The following is a 14,220-nucleotide window of genomic DNA, read 5'->3' on the forward strand; positions in this document are numbered from 1 at the left end:
ATAAATAATATTATCCAGCAATGTGAATGTATGATCTACAAACCCATAAATAACTGGAATAGTTGCACAGACATCATGTGATACAATTACAGCCAATAGCAAATGGGCATATATTCTGCAAATTAATTATTTAGACAACATAATGAATCTGTGCTCACATGGATTGTAGTAAGGGTTACTCTACAGTTACAAAGTCTGAATGTGAGCAGAGTATAACTTGGGAGGTGCTTGTAATGTGTGTTTCCTAATCAGGGTATAAAAGTTTGTAAAACTTTATCAAGAATTTGTTTCTTGTACATATTTTAATAAAAGTTTTTGAAAAAGAGGATACAATTTCCAAGTGCTTTAAACAACTCAATAGCAAAGATGTTTGCAATCAGGATTGTTGAGTCTCTAGTTATTAACCGAAACTGTGCTTCTTTCACTGTGATAACATCAAGATTGATACAATACCAAAAAACCCCTTGGAACTGGCCATAGTTCCTGGGCATTCTTGTGTAGCTGAACAAGTGGCCAAGATCATAAAAATGCAAGTGTTGAAAGAAACTTACCCTTGACTCTTTTTCCCAACAAGGTCTTTTCGGGCTGTCTCTTCTTCCATTTGGCATTGAACACAATTCCACCCTGCTGATAGGGCATTTTAAAAGAAGTGGTATACTGTGTATCAAAATTCATTATCAAAACAGTAGAGTAATTGAAGATTTTTATTTTTTAAATGTGTTGTGATATTTGCTGTGTTTTTCCACAATATATGCCCATCTGAGCCATGAATTGGGAACTCTAATCAGTTCTTTCAGTAAGTTCCCTATTAAATCAAATTCTCTAAGGAACTGGAGATTCCAACACACTGTTTGGGTTGGAGGACACATGTATTTCCAAATCTCACATTTCTAGTTTCCACAGTTTCCTTAGGTCTCTGCTCCTTTCTCTGTTTCCTCTTGTTGATACCATCATTTCTTTAATGAAAAGAAATCTTTTCCTAAGACTGTAAGGTCTGTAAAATTCTTCAAATGAAAATTCACTTGATGTCTCAGTCATTTATCATGACATCCACTTTACCAATAAGGGAAATTTTGGGTCCAGGTGATTGTGTGCATGGATTAAAGAAATGAAATTGATGGAACACAAATACATATCAAGAGATAGTGAGGATAACTTAAATGAATTCCTTTGCATATAAAAGTCTATTGTTTTATTAGAAATATTCTTCTGAATGTGTCACATGCTTCTTTATTTTTTTAAAAAAGATACTTATTTCATTATCAAAAATGCAAGTTTACCCAACTTAGGCCTCGGGTGAAAATACCTTAGGAATCTAAAGAAATCATGAGAATGAACAAAACCAGGTCAGCACATAGAGAAAAAAAATTATTTATTATGTATAATATATATATTATATTATATAAATAAGTATATATATATATATAAGATATCTAGAGGATTTTTGCCAACTTTGGTAAGTATGCATCTTCTAATACTAGACTAGGCAAGGTAGGGTGATTTTAGATATAAAGTATGAGTAAATATTATCTGCTTCATTTTATTTGCAGTCATCATACTGCATGAATGCATAGTTTGGAATATGACATGAATGCATAGTTTGGAATACGACAAAACACAGTGACAAGGAGAAAGTCCATTGAACATCAGAGAACATTCTCTAGAGAGCAGCCAACATAAAGGTTGTTTTGGAGGCTGGGGGTCCAGGGCTTGGGCTTGCCTCCAATCACATTATCTGGCATTATCAGTTTTACATATTGAATTTCCTTGATCTCTATTTTTCAAAAAGGACATTTAAAGACAGTGATCTCATCCTTTTCCTTTCTTCTCATGTGAAGAAACAAATGCACAAGCAGATCTGCAATTATCTCCATATCCACATACTAAAAAGCTAGAGCTTGGTCTTCTTGCATTGATCTACTCATCTTAGAAAGTTACATATGCATTCTTCTTTCTCTGGATAAACTTACCAGGGAAAAACTGACACATGTTGAAAATCACTTTGAGCTATGATTAAATGGAATTGAATTCAACCATAACCAAGTTTCCTTATGCCAGAACATGTTAAGGAGCTATGTGGGACATTTAGCTCAGTGAAAACAGAGAAATATACATTGCTAGATTTATATCAGTTTGCTCCTGATTTTTTACTGACTGATTTGAGTAAGAATAAATGAGGTATTCCTTATAATAAAATGCCTTTATAGAAAGAGTACTGTGTCTACACAGTCATCTTTTCTAAAAGGTTACTTCTATAACTGCTGAACACAATACATTGCCTACAAGCAAACTGCTAAAAATATTTTGTCAAAATTTAATTTCTCCAATGCAGCAATCTTCCAAATTCACCAACATTACTGACTTATCAGTTATTTTTGCCAATCATAAAGTGAATTTTAAGGTAATTAATGATGTATGGGATGATTTTTAACACCATTAAGGATAGCTGGAAATATTATCACTTTCCATTTTGTTTAATGGAACAAATAAGATTATTTGTTGACTGTCACAGTGGTTTAGTTCTCTCATGATCACAATATTTATCTAGAAATGTCTACTTTGTAATTGGTATTCCAAATTGAATTATATACTGATGTAGGGAATGAGATGAAAATTATAAAAAGAACCCATATAAACAGAAAGGTACTCAGACAATACCTTGCCATAACAGAGGGGAACGACTCCCCACTCTAGAGAAATTTCCATGGAAATATGCAGTAGTTAATGAAATGAGGAAATCCTGAGTGACCAGAAACATTGAGAGAGTCTTACAAGAAAAATCCAAGACAACCTAGGATTCCAATAAACAAAGATACCATGGTGACATAGAATCTTTGGTCCTAAAGTGTGTCACAGATAAATGGTATTACTTTTAGAAACCTGTATTTAACTGAGTCAAATATTCACTAATGTATATTTTTTTATTTATTTTTCTGTTTTACTGTATTTTATTCATAAATAATGGAGGTCTTACCTGAAGAAACTGAGTCTTTTTTTAAAAAAATTTGCCTTTTTTTAAAAAAATACATAGATCACAAAAAAATGTCACTTTAAAAAATATAAGAGGTTCCCATATACCCCTCACCCCACCTCACCCCACGTTTCCTACATCAACAACCTCTTTCATCATAGGAGGCACCTTCATTGCATTTGATAAGTACATTTTGGAGCACTGCTGCACCACATGGATATTAGTTTACACTGTAGTTTACACTCTCCCCCAGTCCATTCAGTGAGTTATAGCAGGATATATAATGTCCTGCATCTGTTCCTGCAATATCATTCAGGACATGTATATTTTATTTTACCAGAAATACTTAAATACTCTGCTCTATCAATTCATAAAAGCCAGTAAGGAGAAATACACCTGCTGTTTTTGATGTCAGTCCTCCCTCATCTAAACACCTGTAACCTGATGTTCCTACCTGCTGTCTTGGATAAAAGCCCTTTCCTCCTTCAGGAATCATAAAATTCATCCTTTCAGTGAAGAAAATGTGATGAAAGAATACATATAGGAATTTAGAAAGAAGTACATGAATCATTTTGTGTAAAAATAATTTATAAAATGTGTAAAGTGCCCTCTGTTAATAAAAAAACTCTAGAACTTGTAGTGGCAATAAAAATATACATTATTAAATATTTTAACTTAGTGAAAAATATGTTCTTCCATTTAGATTACAAATTAAGAGAGAAATGGCAAAAATGTCAAAAGAAGGAAAACACATTATCTAACTGTTAGAACAAACATATGAAAGAATGAACTTGGACAGAGAAAGCAATAGATTCCACATGCTAGGAAATATGTATGAAAGTAAAAGAAGTGGCAAATGTAGAGTGAGCAGGAAAATGGCGAGATTATTCTTAAATTTAAAACAAAAACAAAAAAGCAATATAGAAACTTTGCCCCTAAAGACACTCTCCAGATAAATCCTTCAATCCCTCTCTTATTTATATATGGTTGTTTTGGTTTTTTAAATTAAACCACCTGTGCCAATATTCTAACGATTTATCCTATTTTACCTGAGAAAAGCCCATTCCAACTTCAGGTCTCATTAAAGCTGGGTCCTCATTGGTGATAATATTTGTAAAGTGACCAATAGTGAAGAAAAGTAAAGTACTATATAAATAGTTTGATGAAAGTGGAATATGTAGAATAAGAGAAATTTATTTAGGCATAACCATTTTTTCTTAGATTTCCTAACAAGAATGGAGAAATACAAACCAATGTCAACAGCATAGCTTTGGTGTTAAAGGGATGCCATAGAAAAATAATCTCCAGCTTGGGGAATTAGACACGTTACTTTCTCTCCTACATGACTCTCCTTTTACGCTGACCTGCCTTGCTCATTCCCACTTCCTCCCCCTGAAGAAAGCCCTCTCCTTCTAAGATCAGAAACAACTGTGCTTTCATTGAAGATGTTGAAAGCAACCCATTAGACAAAAGTACCCATGCAAATGAATTCTTAGCTAAAATGCACGTAACGATTGTAACTATCCATTTAGTTATTTCAGTGCTGTCTTCATTTGCCTATATTAATTGAATGATCTCGAAGTAACTAAAAATTGATGTTAAAAATATAAATATATGTTATTATTATTGCTTTCATATATGATAGTTATATATACAACTATATATATATGTGTGTGTATATATAGCAAAATGGAAAGCGGATGTGGCTCAGCCAGTTGGGTGCCCCAGCAAAGAACATAATATCCCTGCAGTGATGTTCCTGACAAAGATACAAACCTATGTCCAATCACATGGAAACATTAGAAAAACTTACTTACCCTTCACAAGTCTTATGTCCCTGAAAATCAAAGAAAGAGAGAAACCATTCCTGATTGAAAGATTCTAAAGGGACATGACAACTAAGTGCAATGCCGCCTTGTGAACTGAGTCCTTTTGTTTTGAAGGGCATACCTGAGACAATTGGTGAAACCTGAATGGAAGTGAAATTTCAATGAATGACAGTGATGCATTAGTGTTGTTTTTTTATTTTGATGTGCGATTTTTTAAAAAAATGTAAGCGTATTCTTGATTAGGGGAAGAAACACTACCAGATTTGGGAGTGACAAGGCATCAGTTTGGCAACTTGCCTAGAAAGTTCAGAAGAATGAGTTCAGAAAAAAAGGTAAAGAGACAGAGGTTGGAAAATACAGAGCAAAGACTTTAACGTGTTAAGTCTTTTACCCATATATAAATGAGAGGCAAATGGATTTTTGTTTGTGCAGTTCTTTTCTCTGAGGTCTTCACTAATTTTTCACTAAGTTTAAAATATTTCAGTGTGTTTAGAAAAGACTCTGGCATTGGATGCATTGGCACTCACAAAGGTAGAGTTGAGAAATGAAGCTTAATACAGAAATAAAAGGAATGGCTGGCATATCTCCAAAAGGACATACATATGTGGAAGGTATTTGTCCCCCTTTCTACCAGCTTTGCCCAAGGTGGGAAAGACAAGAGGCTGTGAATTTACAGACACAGGCAGAAGTGAGTGGGGTTGAGAAGCCCACTAACAGCAGAGTTCCCAGTGAAAGCCTATAGCTGAGTCCACCTGCCCCTGGCCCTGCTCAGCTCCCAGCCTGCTGGTGGACAGACTCGGTAGACCCAGGGAGGAATCTGAGGATGCCGTGGTGGAGATCTGAAGGTGCCCAAGGCAGAGGCCTCAGACCCACGTGGGTCTCACCCAGTGGACCCCCAGAGGAGCTCTGAGGGGCACAGGCCCCAGCCAGACACACAGAGCCCCACTCAGCTGTTCCTCCCAAGCATGGGGCTACGAAAGGGTGGTCAAGACCACCAGATGCTTGAGGACAGACTGTCCTGAGAGGGGAGAGCAAAACTCTCACTAAAGAGAGGGAAGGAAGGGAGCACAGGGGCATCAGCAGCCTGGAGGGCTCCGCAGAACAGGCCCTGGAGCTGACCCCTTCTCTGTCTCCACTGTCCCCCCTCACTACGGCAATCAGCATCCTCATCGTAGAGTCCCTGTCAGGGTCTCCGCCTGTTCTTCCTGCTATACCATTTCCCCAAGTCGCAGCCACTGCTCTCCTAAAGGCAGACTCTAACCTGGGGACAGCGTTTACGCCCCACTGCTCTGGCCATCACTCACTCACTGCATTTAGTCTTCTTGGGCCTGTGATTGAGCCCCAAACACACCCCTCTCACACGCCCTTCAGAGCCGCCACCTGTCCTGCCCCTCATTCTGCTGTGCTCATCTCCAGGTTGGTTCACTGCGGAGGTGTCCCTCTTCACAGGGGATTCCCTGACCTCTCCGCCCAAGCCCCCTTTCCCACACTCATCACTCACGGCCTTCCCTGCACATTCCTCTTCATTACGGTATCAACCCATGACATCCTCTGTGCTGTTTAACTTCCCTGTTTAGTATCTCTGCCCCCTAAAGTATCAGCTTCCCGAGGACAGGGACATTCTCTCTCTTCTTTACATTGTATGCCCAGACCAAACTCTATTTTCAGGAGAAACCATTAAACGTCTCATAGTGATTTTTCTGTCTTTTGTCTTATCTATCCTCCCCCCACCTGCTCAAAATGTCACTTCTGCTTTCCTTCCACCACCACTAATAATCCCTAGTGTTATTGCTCATTGTCTTTAAACAGAGTATCGCTTGTGACTAAAACTACTATTAATATTCTGGGGACAGCAGCTGTTTCTGTGGGAGAGAAACCCCTGCTGCTTCCTCAGCTTTCCTGGGAGGCGTGTCAGATGGTGAGGGACAGGCATGAGGGGTGGGATGTAGACATTTCCCCAAATTGTCCAGGAGAGATTTCTTCATGTTCAGAAAATTCTCAGTGCAGCACAAGGCAGAGTAAAAAAAAATAATCGACATGTGAACGTACCAATTTTCATTTTAACCTTTTTTATTTTAGAATATAAATATTAAATGATATAAATTTCTCTCTAAGAATACAGATTAACTATACTCCAAAAGATACATTTATTTTTAATGTTTTAATATGTACTTATTTTTTTTAAGTTGACTTTACTGAGCGGTTGTGACTATTAGGAGTTCAACTCTGCCAAAAAAAAATATGTTGCCAATTTAAATGTTTCTTATGGCTAAACAGTATATTTTAAAATTACAATACAGTATTAATAATATATAGCCAAAATAATAAAATATAAATAGTTGGTTTAATATTGATGTTTAAATAATAATTAGAAAAACACTGTTTTGGGAAATGTCATTTGATCAAGTTTCACTTTGAGTAATTGTTTAAATAGTAGTAGTTTCTCCCATTTCTGGGACATAATTCAAACATTCTTTGAAAAGAAGTTCCTCATTTCCTCATGTTTTTCTGAGTGTTGATAATCCTTCCATCGCGAATGAGGAGCTGACCACGGTGCTGGGCAGGATGAGAAGATGGAGGAATTCCAGTCAAGGGAGGGCCCCTTTGGATCACTGGCCTCAGGGACCCTCAGAGGGAGGCCAGGTGGGTGAACACAGCCTGGAGGCTCAGGGGGCCTGAGGGGTGGGGGGCAGTGCTGCTTTAACTCCCAGACCCACTCTTGGGGAACGGCCATCAGAGGGTGGATGGAGGTCAAACGCTGGGCTTGGAAAGGCTTGGGGCTGGGGGGGTTCTTGTGACCCTTTGAGATAGTCAGTGTATTTAGCACCTCCAGTATCACTTTTGTAGCTTGGAGCATTTGACTCTTTCTAATCTCTTGGCCTTTCTATAGGTTTCTACAAGACTAGGTATTTTTAAGGTCTCTTTCTCTAGCCTGGCATCTAAAGCTGTCAAAATCTCTGCAAAACTCTGTGAGCAAACTAATCTTGTCAAGGAGATGGCATTTTTCATTTATCAGTGCTGCCAGGTTTTCGGCAAGCTGCTTTTCTCGCCTCATGTAGATCTGGCTTCTAGCAGACTGGACAAGTTTGAGCAACAGTAAGGGACCCACCAGTAAACTCATGACAGGTGGAGGCTGTGGAACGTGGGACTAGGACTCGTGTCATTTGGCAGCAGCTCATCACCACCACTGGCAGCTCTCCAAAGATCAGCCCAAAGTCAGGCTCCAGAGGGGTTCCCAGTCTCTCTCTGGCACTTTAGACACCCACAGGGCTCTGCCCAGTAACTGGGATCTGTCAGCCACAATAAACCACAGAGTTCTCCCGAAGATTCCACCTGGAACACACCAGCAACTGGCAGCTTGGACAGGTCATCAAAGAGAGGACCTGTGGTATTTGTGTATGGTGGAAAATAAAATGTCCTTGTCTCCATTACATTCTAACTATTATTCTTCTTTCTCTCTTTCTAATTGTTTTTTTAGGTTTTATAAAATTGAAATACAGTGAAAAGTGCCAGTCTTAACTGAATGATTATCAAAGTTTTAAAATGTTTCACTTCCCCTTATCCCACAGTATCCAACAACCCTATCAAGATATAAATCATTCACTTCCATTAGTACAGAAATGCAGCCTTTGTTCTGATATCATCATGCATTTTTTTGCTTGTTTGTTTTTGCCTTTTTAGGAGATATCGGGGATCGAACCTGGGACCTTATGCATGAGAAGCAGGTGCTCAACCGCTTGAGTTACATCTGCTCCCCCATCATGCATCATTTTTGCCACTTCTTGTAATTCATAAAAATGAGATAAATCAGAATGGACTCGTTGGTGCCTATATCTTTAGCTTAAAATAATGTTTTGAAATTTGTCAGTGCTGTTGTGTGGATCAGCATTTATCCCTGCTTTTATCATTGAGTTCTTTGACATTGAATAACTATGTTACACAATGTTTATTTTCCTCTTGATGGACTTTTCGGTTGCTTCAAGTGTGGGGCATTATGAATACAGATATTATGAATATCTGCATACAAGTCTTTTTTATATTTTCATTTCCCCTGGGCAAATACACGGGAGCAGAAACGCTTAATCATATGACAGGTATATGTGAAGTTCAATTTTTTTATTTTAACAACTATTGAGGTATAATTTACACAATAAAAATTGCATAAAGTTAAATATACATTTTTTGAAATGTGTAGAATTGTGCAACCTCACCATTAGCTAATAGAATATGTCCATTATCCCCAAAGTTTCCTTTTCTGATTTATTTGATCAGCGGCATTTGATAGCTTTTGGACTTATTTCCTTGAAATGTTTCAATCCCTTAGTCCCTGGTTCACTACACTATCCTGCTTGTTTTTTGTTATTTATCTGGCTCCCCTCTGCCACTGTGCTGGGTTCTCTGTTTCCTCAAAGCCTCTCATAGATGTTTCCTTAGTGCTCAGTCCTGGGACTGCTTTCCTTCTTCAGCACCACGTTCCTGTGCTGGAGCACCTTGGCTTTAAACACCATCTGTACCGGCGTGAATTCTACATTGATTTATCATCCCATTCCTTTCCACGCAGTCCTGATGCACACACAGCTGCTTCACGATGCCCCCGTGTGGATGTCTAACATGCCACCTTGGAACTCTGGGCTCCTCCCTGGCATCTCCTCCTCTGGCTCCCACTTTTCTGTGCAGGGACTCCACCTGTCAGGGGTTTTGGTGACAGCTTTGCAGCCTTCTCTTTTCCTCCACCCCACATCTATCCCATCTGCATAGTCTGCTCCCCATCATCAGGACTGTCCCCTTCCCTTTGCCTCCACCTTTCTTCCCTGCTCAGCTCCGCCTGACAGGAGAACTGCAGTTTCCTCCTTCTCCTTCTCTCTCTTGCCCCTACACTTGCTTAATTGCATGGAAAATGCTGTGATTTGCTGTTGTTTTTACTGTTCTATATATTGTACATTAAGTGAAATATATTATTCATGCTGATCAAATATTCAATATCTTCACTTATATTTTTCTGCTTATTCTATCAATTGCTTAGAGAGTTGTAAAAAAAAAACCCAATTCTTTGACATACTGTACTACTATCCCTTTTCAAAAGCCACGCCATTGTGTACACATATTTAATGCTATATTTTCCTGTGAATTTAAACCTTTTTATAATTATGAGAGGACACTCAATTTCTAGTATTTTCCTTAGTATTTCTTTTATTTGATACTGACAACGTGAAATGAGATTTACTATTTTAAATGTGTTTGCATGGTATATTGTTTTCTATCTTTTACAATCAAGTGTGCTGTATGTTTTAGATGACTTTCTTAGATCTATATAGCTATTCTTGCACAATTATTTGTTTATTAAGCAGTTATACTGACATATATTCACATACCATATGATCTACTCAAAGTGTATAGTCAATGGCTTTTTTTTAGCAGTTAAAATGTACTTTATAATAAAATTGTAAAATAAATAGAAAAATAGATTGAAAGAAATTACAGATTTTAAAAGTGAGTGCAAGGCCAGGTTAGATTTAATGTAATCAATTATTAAAAATAGATACATAGCAACATTTATAAATGTAAATAATAATTCAAATATAATAGAAATTATAACACAATTCTAATTTTTATATTACAGCTCTAACTATTGGACATGATAATCTCTAAGAATGAAAAAGATCATTGGTTTAACTTTCATTATTTAACTTCCATTTAGGCCATAATTCTTTCTAGATAATCAAATTCCTATTTGGGAATTCTTCACATCTTATTGGAATTAAATTTGCCAATTCATAATTTTATGAGGCAGAAAAACTCAAAATCTTGTTCAACAGTAGTCATGCTAAATTATTATTGATCCAGATTATTTAAAGAGTAGGAATAAGAAAGGGTTAAGGAAAAATAAAATATATCTCTTCTCCAGCCCTCCTCAATTCAAAGCAAGTATTTATTTTGTATGAAAAAAATTATGGAATACTTACCACAGGAACAATTTTCCAGGTGCCCTGAGTAATTATTGTTCATATGCTATTGTGTTGCTATTTGACATTTATCTGGTCTACTCCAGCTTTTTCTTGGTTACTATTTACATGGAATGCCTTTTTCTACCCTTACATTTTTTTTTCTTCTTTATTTTCTTTTAAACGTTACATTCAAAAAATAAAAAAATATGAGGTTCCCATATACCCCCCATCCCCCTCACCCCACTCCTCCCACATCAACAACCTCTTCCCTCATTGTGGCACATTCACTGCACCTGGTGAATACATTTTGGAGCACTGCTGCACCACATGGGTCTAGATTGTAGTCTACACTCTCCCCCAATCCACCCAGTGGGCCATGGCAGGACACACAATGTCCAGCATCTACCCTTTCACTTTTAACCTGGTTGTGTCCTTACATCTGATGTAGGTTTCTTATAGACAACATATAGATGGCTCATATTTTTTTTATCCATTTTATCAGTCTGTCTTTTGATTAGGGAGTTCAATCCATTAACATTCAATGTTATTACTGTAAAAGCATTACTTCATCCAGTTTGTCCTTTGGCTCTCATTGTGGAGCAGTTTGGGAAAGTACTGATTGTGTCTCCCCCTATTTCTTCTTTCCAGGTGAGTCTTGTTGCTGGCTCAGTGGGATTCAACAAATAGAATATATACCCAAAAACTCAATATATTGTTTGGGAATTTTAAAATGTGATGAATCTTTAATAAAGAGCAAGAAATTGATAACCATAAAAGTAAGGGTAATAATTATTACTGGGTGTGAGGGAAGGGGATATGGGTCTGGTATATTCAGAATGTATCAAAGTTATTGATATTGCTCTATTTCTTATGAGTTGGTGAAAGAATTGCCCTTTGTTTTATAATTTTTCTATATATCTTAGATATACATCTTATACATTCTCTTAAAATGTGCCTAATGAAACTGAGAAATGACATTTTAGTTTAATTTAATTGAAATTGAAACCACCAAAATATAGTAGTTGGTGGCCAGCATATTAGAATAACCAGCTGTAATGTGTCTATTGCAATTTTTTTAAGTGGAAAAAATAACAATATCAAGCAAAGAAGTTGTTTCAGGAGGGATCATATAACACAAAGGAAAATAGTTATAAAAAGGAAACAGCACAAGAACTATACAAAGAAACTGGGATGATAAATGGGAAAGGAAAAGGAAAAGGGACAGAGGAAGAACAACAAATATTTCTTAAGAACAGTTAGAAGAAAACCATGCATCAGAAAAAATGAAATTTATGATTAAAAATTTGTCTCCAAAGTACTATAGTTAATGATGTCATCATTTCGATAAACAGGAGACAAAAACAGATCACAGGACTCAGGGAGGAGAGAGCCAAACAACAGACAAGGCTGAAGTAGAGATGACTCAACCCAGAAAAATGAAATACCAGACTCTGAAAATGGTGTCTTGTGGAAGAAGAACATTAGATAAGAAGTATGGAGGTGATGTTTTTGATAAAGAATTATCGAATTATTTAGTCTCTTCAAGTATGTGAGTGTATAATTTGATTTAAAATAAACATTAAAGAACTAAATAGCTTCTTTCTGTCCCTGCTGTAAGCTTGAGTTCCCTTGACCTTTTCCTCAGTGGAGCACTCAGATCACTGATCACATTCCTCCTTGTCTGAGAGAGCCCTTCCAATGCAGGCTGATGACCCATTCCTAGGAAACACTACAAGGTAAGACTTGGAGTGAGCCCCTTTACTACTGGGGAGTTCGCCCAGTTCTGCCAGCTGGGGCCATGTGAATATCTGGGCTCCCTCTGCATGGCTACTCTCTTAGACTCCAATTCCTGGTTTTTCCCATTTCTGTTGCCTGTTCCTGATATTTGCAGCCCTAACAATCTCTCTGTTCTGAACCTCAAGACCACCCTTCCTGGGATCGGGTCTGCACTTGGGCTCCATTTCTTGCTTTTCCAAATCTGTAGGACTTTTTCCAGTTTATGCAGAAGGAAATCAGGGACTGTGTGTGGAAGCAGATATTAAGGGTGTGAGATAATGGTGGAAGGAACATAAAGTTGGATCAGTCTAATTTATTGATATGGAACCACTAAAAAGAGATTCAGGATTCAGTGTTGTAGCTGTTAGAAAGGGCTCTAACTCTTTGTTTGGTTGCCTGAAATATAGACCAAAAGGTGGCCTACAATAAATGAAGTTGAGATGGTATGCTTTGGTATAATGAAGAAGGTATCCAAAGGCTTAGGGAGATTGGGCTATTAGACTGTATTTATAATTTAAGACCTGTTCATCAACCCCAGGATTGAACAAAGGACACATGATTCACCATGACTGTGACAATTAAATAGTCTTCAGGGATGAGGGGAGCCCCAGTATCCCTGAAGAGCTACGTGTGCTTAATCTTGCTTTAGGGCAGGTATTACAATGGGAACTGCTTCCACTGAACTGGGGATAATTATATCCTGGCATGACAGAGGCCAAGTGGTGGCACTTAATCACCAAAGACAATGTGGGCATGGTTACCACAATGGTCAGCAGAGTCAAAACAGTAATCCTAATAGTCTGACACTCAGAGACCTATGGTATTGGATATTTGATCATGGTATCCCTAGTAGAGAAATAGATGGGCAGTCTACTATATTCTTACTGAATCTGTATAAGCAGAAGTAGTCTAAGTCTAGTGAAAAAAAGTTCAATTTGAATCCCCAAAATAGAGATTTGTGGTCCTTCAATCAATTCCTGTACTTGGAAGGTGCAACCCTTGTATAAGGGAAGGCAGGATCCCCTTAAGTAAGGATGTACTACATTGCAAAAATGTTATATATTTTTTTCCTCTTCTGTTTTTTTTTTTTTTTCTGTCTTTATTTTTTATTCATCTTCCCCAAGGGAGGCTACACCTTTTGCCAGGGGGACTTTGTATTGGTAAAAAGGAAATTATTGGACTTTTCAGGGATTACTGGACACTAACTTTGAAGTGACACTAATTCCAGGAGACCCAAATCATCATTGTGGTCCACCAGTCAGGGTAGGTCTTTATGGAGATAAGATTATTGTGGCAGTTTGAAATTATTTTAGGAATCTGAAAAGGAGATTATATTTGTGAATCTGCTGGTATGAGACTCTTTCAATTGGACTGTCAGTGAGGTGTGAACCAGCTTGGGTCTCTGCCCTCTTGTTGGGTTTGATAAAAATGGAGACACTGTAAAAGAGCTCCACCATATTTCATCCTGCCATACTGTGAGAAAGGAGAGGCTCAAAGAGCTGAGATCCAGGGAGAGAAGAGCCATAATCCTGGTAATTTACAGCTGAACTCAGGAAGAAAGTAGAGCAACCAAGACTAAGAGGGGAGGCCCGGGAAGAGATAAGCCCTATGTCTGGTTGCCCACAGTTGAGCTCTGGGAGATGGTACAGCCCAGAGGAGAAGGCAGAGACTTAGGCAGAGTTCACCTACCATCTTACTT

The 14,220-nt window shown here is 37.7% G+C and overlaps 1 long non-coding RNA gene across 1 annotated transcript in view; it reads right to left on the reverse strand.

The window, feature by feature from the left end:
* Positions 1 to 551: 551 nt before the first annotated feature.
* Positions 552 to 14,220, reverse strand: part of LOC139436392 (uncharacterized) — a 71,355-nt gene continuing 57,686 nt past the window's right edge. Inside the window, exon 3 of the long non-coding RNA XR_011645608.1 lies at positions 552 to 627. This is a non-coding gene — a long non-coding RNA (uncharacterized lncRNA). The remainder of the gene's footprint in view (positions 628 to 14,220) is intronic.

This window comes from Dasypus novemcinctus, chromosome 14 (assembly GCF_030445035.2).
Source record: "Dasypus novemcinctus isolate mDasNov1 chromosome 14, mDasNov1.1.hap2, whole genome shotgun sequence".
NCBI classification, from domain to species: domain Eukaryota; kingdom Metazoa; phylum Chordata; class Mammalia; order Cingulata; family Dasypodidae; genus Dasypus; species Dasypus novemcinctus.